An 8,493-nucleotide genomic window follows, 5' to 3' on the forward strand; every position below is an offset into this window, starting at 1 on the left:
CTGAAAAATATATTTTTTTAACTTTATGAATGAGCCCTTTGAACTCAGTGGCCATGGCTCCTTCCTAACCTGTACCTTTCACGTCCTGTTTCCAGCTGGAGTGGAAAATCTGAGGTGCCCTGGCCCTGAGCCCGCACTGAAAGCTGGCTGGGGGTTGCGTCTCCCTGTCCTCAATGAGCAGTGGCAGCCAGGCACTTCCTGGCTCCATAGCGGTAGCCATGGAAATTCGCTGGGAAGGGAAGGGAGCTGGAGCCTTCACCCGCTGTGGCCAAGGGCAGCAACAACAAAGAATGTCAAGGATAAATTCCTGCAGTCAGTGGGCATGGGGCTGGGGAGGAAGGGGGGCTGTCTCTAGAGGTTGGTGTTGAAACTTTCTGCCTTGCCTAAAACCCAGGTTCTCAGCACAGGGGATGTGACTCATGGCTAAGAAATTCCCCATGGCCTTGGATGACATTGATGTTGATTACCTCTGAGTCACATTTCTGGGAGGAACTTTTTTTTTCACCAGAGGCAAACTGAAGGGAAAATGGCATGGATGGTGGTTTGGAAACAGCAGAGGAAACAGGGTCACTTGTGTTCTTAGTAGGAGAGGTAAAGACATGCAAAATGGAAAGACAAACAAGGCAAAAGGAAGGACACTGAGGAAGAAAGAATCCCCTTCCAGTGGAAAGGGGAGAACTGGGGTCTCTCTCTGGTGTGATGAAGGGGGGGGCAGCCCAGCTGGACTCTGGCCTTTTGCTTCTTATTGTGATTACAGAAATTTCGAATGTTAAGAGATGGAGCTAACATTTGTTCCTTTATTTCACAAGTATTTGTTGAGAAGGCTCCGTGTTCTAGGCTCTGTTCTAGGTACCAGAGATACTGATCTCAGTGGAGGAGCAAGACAACAAAGAAATAGTGAATCAAATGGCATCTTTGAATCCAGCCCTTGAACTAATTAACAGAGATCTGTTCTGAATGTCCAGCTCCAGGATCTGCAAACACGTGCACTTTGCTGAGCTCAAGGGGCAGAGACTTGAATGGACCTGTCAGGCATGCTGTGCTTCAAAGGTTCAAAGGTTTGTCTTGAGTCCTGGCTCTCACAGCTGCCCATCCCCATACTTGGGACTCCCATCTGGAAGAACAGCCGGGGCTATGGGACTGATTGCAGAAAGGGGGTGACAAAGGGCCCTTGATGGCCCTGAACCCTCCCCATCCCATTATGTGTGTTTGAAGCCTCATCAGAGGTTAAGAGCTCTCTCTCTCTCTAAATTAAGAAAGAGAGAGAGAGAGCATGAGTGCTGGGAGAGGGGTAGGGGGAGAGGGAGAGGATCTCAAGCAGACTCCCTGCTGAGCGCGGGGCCTGATGAGGGCTGGATCCCACAACCCTGAGACCATGACCTGAGCCAAAATCAAGAGTTCGAGGCTTGACTGACTGAGCCACCCAGGCACCCTGGTTAAGAGCTCTCTTGATGTAAATGTTGAGTTCAGTTAAATCGTGGACTCTAAAAGTGTATCCAGGGACAGGAAAAACAATGTCCTAAGTCCAGTAGGATTCCAAACCACCAACAGAAAAACCAAACCAAACCAAACAAACAGAAAACACTTCTCGCCAGATTAGCTTCACTTCTGGTTGACTTAGATTAGAGAGTCTGAGGTTATTTCCTACAAAAGGACCATCTGCAGGCAGTAGGCAGTAATTTGGGAAGTAAAGGGTAGTGATATGGAGGCGCAGAAAGAGCTAAGGGCCAGGATTCAAAGATCCAGGTTCTGATCTGGACTGGCCCCTAGCTGGCCCCGAAGAGGCAGGCAGTCCTGCGGACTGTGGGAAGGGTCCCCAGTTGAGACCAGTTAGGAAGAAGGTGGGTACCTGAGAAGACTGGACATACTGGGCAGGGTTACCTTAAGCAGCCAGGATCCCAGCATCTCACAGAACCTTCATGAAGCCAGAGAGTGAAGGATGGAGAAACTTCCCATGCTTGAGTGACCCTGGCCAGGGGAGGCTGGGCTTGGGGGATCCGGGGGAAGTATTGGGCTGCGGCCTGGCTGCCGTCCTGCTGAGAGTGAGGGCACTTTTGCCTCACCGGTGCTCTGTGTTCTCTCAGCCCAGGTCAGAACTCACAGACACCCCCTCCCTGACATCCCCTGGCCATCTGGCTGCTCCCTTGACCCTATCTTCTGGCCCCCACTTCACGGCCCCCTCCTCCCAACTGACCTCCGGTGACCACTGCACACCAATCCATCCAGACAGGCAGCCTTGCAGCAAAGTCTTTATTAAAGACAGGATCAAAATATCACAATAAGGAGACAGAGGAGAGGTGGGAGGGGAGGGGAGAAAAGAAGAAACATGGAGGGAGGGAGACAGCAGTGCAAAGGCTTTGGCTAATGGCTGACCGAGGCCCAGGCAGGAGGAGACAGTGTGAGGGAGCAATGCTAACAGAGAGCCCAACCAGCTGGCACCTCCTCTCAGTCTCCAGAGAAAACAAGGTGCAACCCCACCAACCTCTCCCCAGCCATCCCCTTCTTAATTACTGTCCACCATGCAGCCCAGTTCTCCAAGTTCTGCCTGTTTCCCACCAGGCCACAGGAGGCTGGGAGGGGCCAGGAGGGGGCTCAGCTCCGTTCTCCCTTCTGCTCCTGTAGATTGCCAAGAAGCTTCACCCTGTTGGAGCAGTCTTAGCTCCTCATTCTGAGTCCTCCTTCTGTCCATCTGGCCCTGGTCACCCCGCCCTGTCCCCAGGTCACCAACCAAGGCCAACCAAGGGAGTGACTGAATCAGAGCTTTGGTGACTGCAGAGAGTATGGTTTTGATCTAGAGCTCTGCATGTGCGGGTGTGTGTGCACACACGTGTGTGCGTGCATGTGCACGAGCATACATAGTGGGAGTGGGGAGGTTCCTTATAAGGATTTGGGTTTCATAGATCAGAGGCTAAGAAGGATCTCTTAGCTGGGTTGCAAGCCGAAGGTATGAGTTAAACCACACTCAGCAGAATCTGTGAATGAGTAAATTCCTGTAATTTAGCCCTGTACTGTTGTGTGGACTTCGATTCCTTACCTGGAAAAAAAATAAAAATAAATGAATTGTTGTTGTTACTACTTTTGCTTTAAACAGGAGACGGAGTGTGTAATGTGCTGAGGGGCCAGGTCAGTGAGGATGGTCACAAGAGACATTTGGGATGAGTCTCTGGAGCTCACCATGTCTCTGGGTCAAGGGGAGAGGACCTCCATCCTAGCTGGCGGCCAGGTGATTGAGGAGCAGAGACTGCTGAGGGTAGAGATGCCCTGGATGCTGGGTATCGCCTTACCAGGGTCCAGCCCAAGCCCATTATTAACATGAATTGTTCTCCTTTATCATTTTAAAAAGAATTACTTTATGACAGACATGATATTTCCATCCTGAAGTCAACTCAATGAGAAAATACACCTGCCCTCTATCAAATACAAAATTCTCTCCATGGTGTTACTGAGGACACCAGGCACGCACATGGACCCGGCAGATGACCTGGACTCATCAACGCAGGTTTTCTCAGGCTCAGGCCCAACCATTCTACCCTCCACTGAGTTTTCAGGGACTTTTCTACAAAATGATTTGGCTCAGAAACCATGGAGGAAGGAGACCCACAGCTCAGCCAAACCCCACCTATCCCGGTTCTTGTTCTCCCTTGTTCCAGTCTCTCCCTTTGAAACACTGTCAGGTCTCAGTGGGAGGCAGATCTTTTGTTACATGGAGGCATGGGCCCTTGAGCTTGGTGGCAGGGGATGAATGAGTCCGTGCGAACAAATGGTGCTTCATCTGTGGTTGTTCGTACATGTGTACGTGTCTGCATTTCAACGATTCCTTCCTTCCCTAACCAACCTGCTGAATGCAACATTTACAACCAGCCTCGCATGCATTACTGCCAGGCTGGGGCCTGATCATGTCAAGTGAAGGCTGCCATCTTCCCCTGCCAGAAGCAAGAGACACTGGGAAAGATGGAAATTGGACAATAGTCTTGTATTCTCCCTGCCCTGTCACGGATGGCCTTCAGCAGGAAACCAATCAACGGAATCAAAAGAACACGGTTTCCTGTTAACACAGAGCCAAATCCAGCAGACATGATTGCTTCATGCCCTGTGCCAGTCATGGTCAAATCTAGCCTAAGTAACAGCATATGACTGGGGCTGTGGTTTCAGTGAAATATTCCTTTGCTTTTGGCACGGCACCACACACCTTCATATGCTTTATTGCCCTTTCCCAAACTAAGGGAGGGTTTTTTTCTTTTCTTTTTAGATTTCTTTTCCCCCAAAGAACTATATCTGGCTGTTTTGCTGCATACCGGGTCTTAAACCCAAGCCAGCTGACTCCCAATTCTCTCCAGCCTTTTCTTAAGCAACACTTTTTAAAATATATTATTATTATTATTATTGCATCACATAGGGCTAAAATAAACCCGCTGTGTATTGGCCTTCAACAATCTTGCTTTCCCTCTGAAAACGGCTGTTCCCTAAGACTGGCTTTAAGAGAGAAAAACCTCTCACATAATATTTTTCTTACTTTCCAGGCTGATGTTGAAGGTGATGATAGGTCATAAGCCGCAGCCTTGGCGAGGATGTCCCGGCCCCTGGAGCAGGCGGGAAGTCCATGTGGGCTTGGAATGCAACAAAAGGGAAAAGTTACTAGTGTGCTTTGGACAGGCCCCTGCATTTTTAACCCTTTCTTCAAGCCTAGAGAAAACCTAAGTCCATCAGCTACTCAGACGTTCTCTCCTAAAATGACATGTTTAAGGGGGGATGTGAGTAGTCATCTGGATTGCTTTTGGTTTTGTTTTTTTTTCTTTTTCAGTTTTGCCCGGTGGTTAAGAGCTTTGGTACCAGGTTAAGAGCTTTGGTACCATGGTTAAGGGGGGATGTGAGTAGTCATCTGGATTGCTTTTGGTTTTTGTTTTTTTTTTCTTTTTCAGTTTTGCCCGGTGGTTAAGAGCTTTGGTACCAGCTGATTCAAACCCTAACTCCCTCCCTCTCTCACAGACGTGTAACTCTGGGAAAGTTGATCAACTTTCCCATCCTCATGTTCCTCCTCTGAAAAACAGAGGAAACACTCACCTGCCGGGGGTTGTCAGCAAGAACGCGAGTCTGGGGCTGGCACTTTGCTTTCTGCTTGTCACGGAAGTCCTTGGCAGAGGGTACCTCCTAAGTGCTCAATAAATCACATTAACCAGTAATACTAAAGCACTTTGGAAAGCAATGGCTTCTCGCTTCAAATGCTTCTGGGAGTGACGGTAAGGGAGTGTGGGGCTCAGGGTCGGACACGAGGTAGGGTCATAGGCAGGCAGAGTGGCTTCTCCATGATGTTTGCATGCATTATCTCACTGAATGGTCAGGAGAATTCTGGGGAGAAATCAGGCAGTCATCATTATTCCCATTTCACAGATAAAGAAATGGAGGCCCTTGCCCCCTGCTAGAATTGGCAGAGCCATGACTGGACCCCAGGGCTCTGGAATCCTTGCTAATGCCCCCTCTGTACATCACATTTCCTCTCGGAGCTGGATTCATTTGTTCTTGGCCTGTCCTCAGTTCCCCGAGGCTCTCTCCCTCCCTGTCCTTTCCAGGAAAGGCAGAGCGCCTTGCCTTTCTCTCTCTCTCTCACACACACACACACACACACACACGCACACACACGCACGCACACACACACACACACACACACACACACACACACACACACTGCTGGGCCTGTGCTGCCTCCTGTAGTCTCCTAAAAGCTCAGGTGCTCACAACTGGATAGGAGGTGATTTGACTGGTTTCTCTCACATTTTGTTCCTTGCAGGTTCATCCCTGCAAGCTTTCTCTTTCTTCACAAAGCTTTTCTGAAATGCAAATTTATTACCTGCAGGCTCTTTGTAGCTAAAGTAGTTTATTGCTTGAAAACAGGACTAGGTAACTATTCATAAGAGGATGGGGTCCTTGGGCTGGGCTGGGTCTTAGTTTGGGTTCTCAGGGAAACTTTCTGTGATAGAGATGGTATGGAGGAGGTTTACTGCAGAGAGCCCTCAGGATTATACCTCCTCAGAGTTGAACGGGGATGGGGGATAGGGGACTAGGGGGTAAAGAGGTGGAGGAAACAGGACTAGGTAGAGGAAGGATTAAATAGTAATGAGTGGTGTAGTTGCCACGGAGACTCGGCTCAGCACAGGAAGCTTTGGGGCTAGGGTAGCCCTTTGGAGTTGCCCTGCCCCCAGGGAAGGGACTGGGTCATTATACCGTGTATGAACCCGATTTTGGGTGTAGGAGGCCATGTGACTTTAGACCAGGTGTAGTCTAAAGGTAGTTCCTGGAAAGGGACTTGGCTGAGGGCCTTTACCGGGGTCCTCTTGGCTGCTGGGGGGGAGGCTCAGCCCTGGAGGCCAGTTGGGTGGAGCCATAGTAACGCTCTAGGGAGGAAGGCAAGGGTGCGACCCTGGAGCAGTAGGTTAGCTGGGAGCTAGATGCCTGGGGCTTTTGAGGCTTTGATGAAAAGACTTAGGACTAAAGTACTAGGAAAGGGAGGGTCATTCTTTTCAACCTGCAACTGTTTCAGTAGAAAAAGCCTCCATAGCTGGTAAAGGGGAGAGACTTTCTGCTGTGGCCACTCACACTCTCATTAGAACTGGTCATGGTGTCAAATGAGATGCTGGGCCAGTATTTCTCGAAGTGTGCTCTGTGAACCGGATACCTCCAAATTACCCTAAGGAGGGGGCTTTAAACATGTCAATTCCTGGGCCCCAAATATAGTAAAACAGAATCTCTGGGGATGGGACCAGGAATCTGTTTTATCAACATCGTCTCCCCCCACTATTTGGTTCATTTGCAGGTCGACACTAGAGCTCATCCATATCTCTGCCACACTGTCTCTAAAACCTGCAAAGTCTATGGAACCAAGAACAAGTATTTTTCTTAACAATAATATTTGCATAGTTATAGTGCAGATTTTTCAGATCTGAAGTAGGCTCTAATTGTAGTGGCTGTGTAACTCAAACCGATTGTCCTAGTAACCACGACTACTCTACTTACTCTTCTTTGGGGAGACCAAACTCTCCTCCCTTCCCCCTCTTCTTGACCCAGCCATGGGGCCCAAATTGGAGCAGCCCTCTGCTTATAGGCCTCTCTGGCCACAGTCATGGGTTGAAGGATGGCCAGCTGACCTAACCTGGACCAGTCATTGTGCCCCACCTCTGCCCCCAGTGACTGATGCAGAGATGTTCCAGTGACTCCAGCTAAGCCAACTGGAGTCCTTCCCCCAGGATTTTTCTTCCCCCTAAACTAAAGCTGGTGTAGGGAAAGAGGAAGAGCCCTTCTATGTTCCTGAGGCCATGAGAGTGATTCTAATGTTTCCAGTAAGCATAGCCAGACGCATGGAGAATGTGGATTTGGGAGGGCAAAGCAGGCACCAGCTGAGAGAAGCAGAGATGAGAGTCGGTGTATCCTGATGATGTTTAAGACCTCTGTTCAAGTTACGTCTGGTTTTGTATGGTTTGATGCTGTGAACCAATAACCAACATGTTAGTAATGGGTTTCCTGGTTCTCAGAAGATGATATTAAGCCTCAGCGGCTAGTGCATTAGGATGTGATCATATATAACTGTGGGATTATCAGACACATGAGCTCTCTAGGAGGGAAGTGAGGAGGGTGCTGATGGTAAATAATGGTGGAAGGGTTTCCATTTTTCTCCCCCTCCCCCATGGGCATGCAGTAACAACAGATTACCATACCTATGATGTGTTTGTATTCCTTTCTCTTGTTTAGCTTTAAACAAAACAAAACTAAAACCTTTTCAATACAGTATCCTAGAAGCTACCACCAATAGATGAGAATTAGCCTCTGATGTAAAATCTCCTTTTCATTGGATCATTGGATCCATTGCCTTTGAGTCTCTTTCAAAGGAGATCTTTGCATGTTGGTTTCTGCATGAGGCTGAAAGTTGTAAGTGTTGTGTCTCTGCACCCAGATGTATGAGCAGAAAATCTTGTATGACTTCCGCCATCTGAGAGAGAGGGTCCTTGGTTTCCATGTTATTTTGGCTTCTTCTAACCACCAACCACCAAATGTGCCAAGACATGTTCCACAAAAGTTACTCTCCTTGAGACTCAGTTTCCCTTTAGTATGTCAGGGCCTTAGCTTAAGGATGAGAAGGATTTTTTAAAATAGAAAAGTTAAGGTCTACGGTATAATCGGTTTGGATTGAGAGGAAGAGAGCAAGAAAATAAAAAACTAATGATGTGATATATGGTGATTAACATAACATAATAAAATAAAATTAAAAAAAAAGAAAGAAACTATTCTAGATATGCAAGTTTACTCCAAAGAAATTATACTTCCTTCTTTGGGGTGATGGTAGTAGTGATGATAGTGGTTGGTGTTGGTGATGATGAGCACACAGGAGAGGGTGGCCTTTCTCACCACTTTCTTGCATACCCAAGGCATTATCACCATGGTTTCTATTGTTTTTCAACATAACGGGTTCCATAAAATAATCATTTAAAATAGGAGGGACAGTTA

Source organism: Halichoerus grypus, chromosome 8 (assembly GCF_964656455.1).
Source record: "Halichoerus grypus chromosome 8, mHalGry1.hap1.1, whole genome shotgun sequence".
In the NCBI taxonomy this organism is placed as follows: domain Eukaryota; kingdom Metazoa; phylum Chordata; class Mammalia; order Carnivora; family Phocidae; genus Halichoerus; species Halichoerus grypus.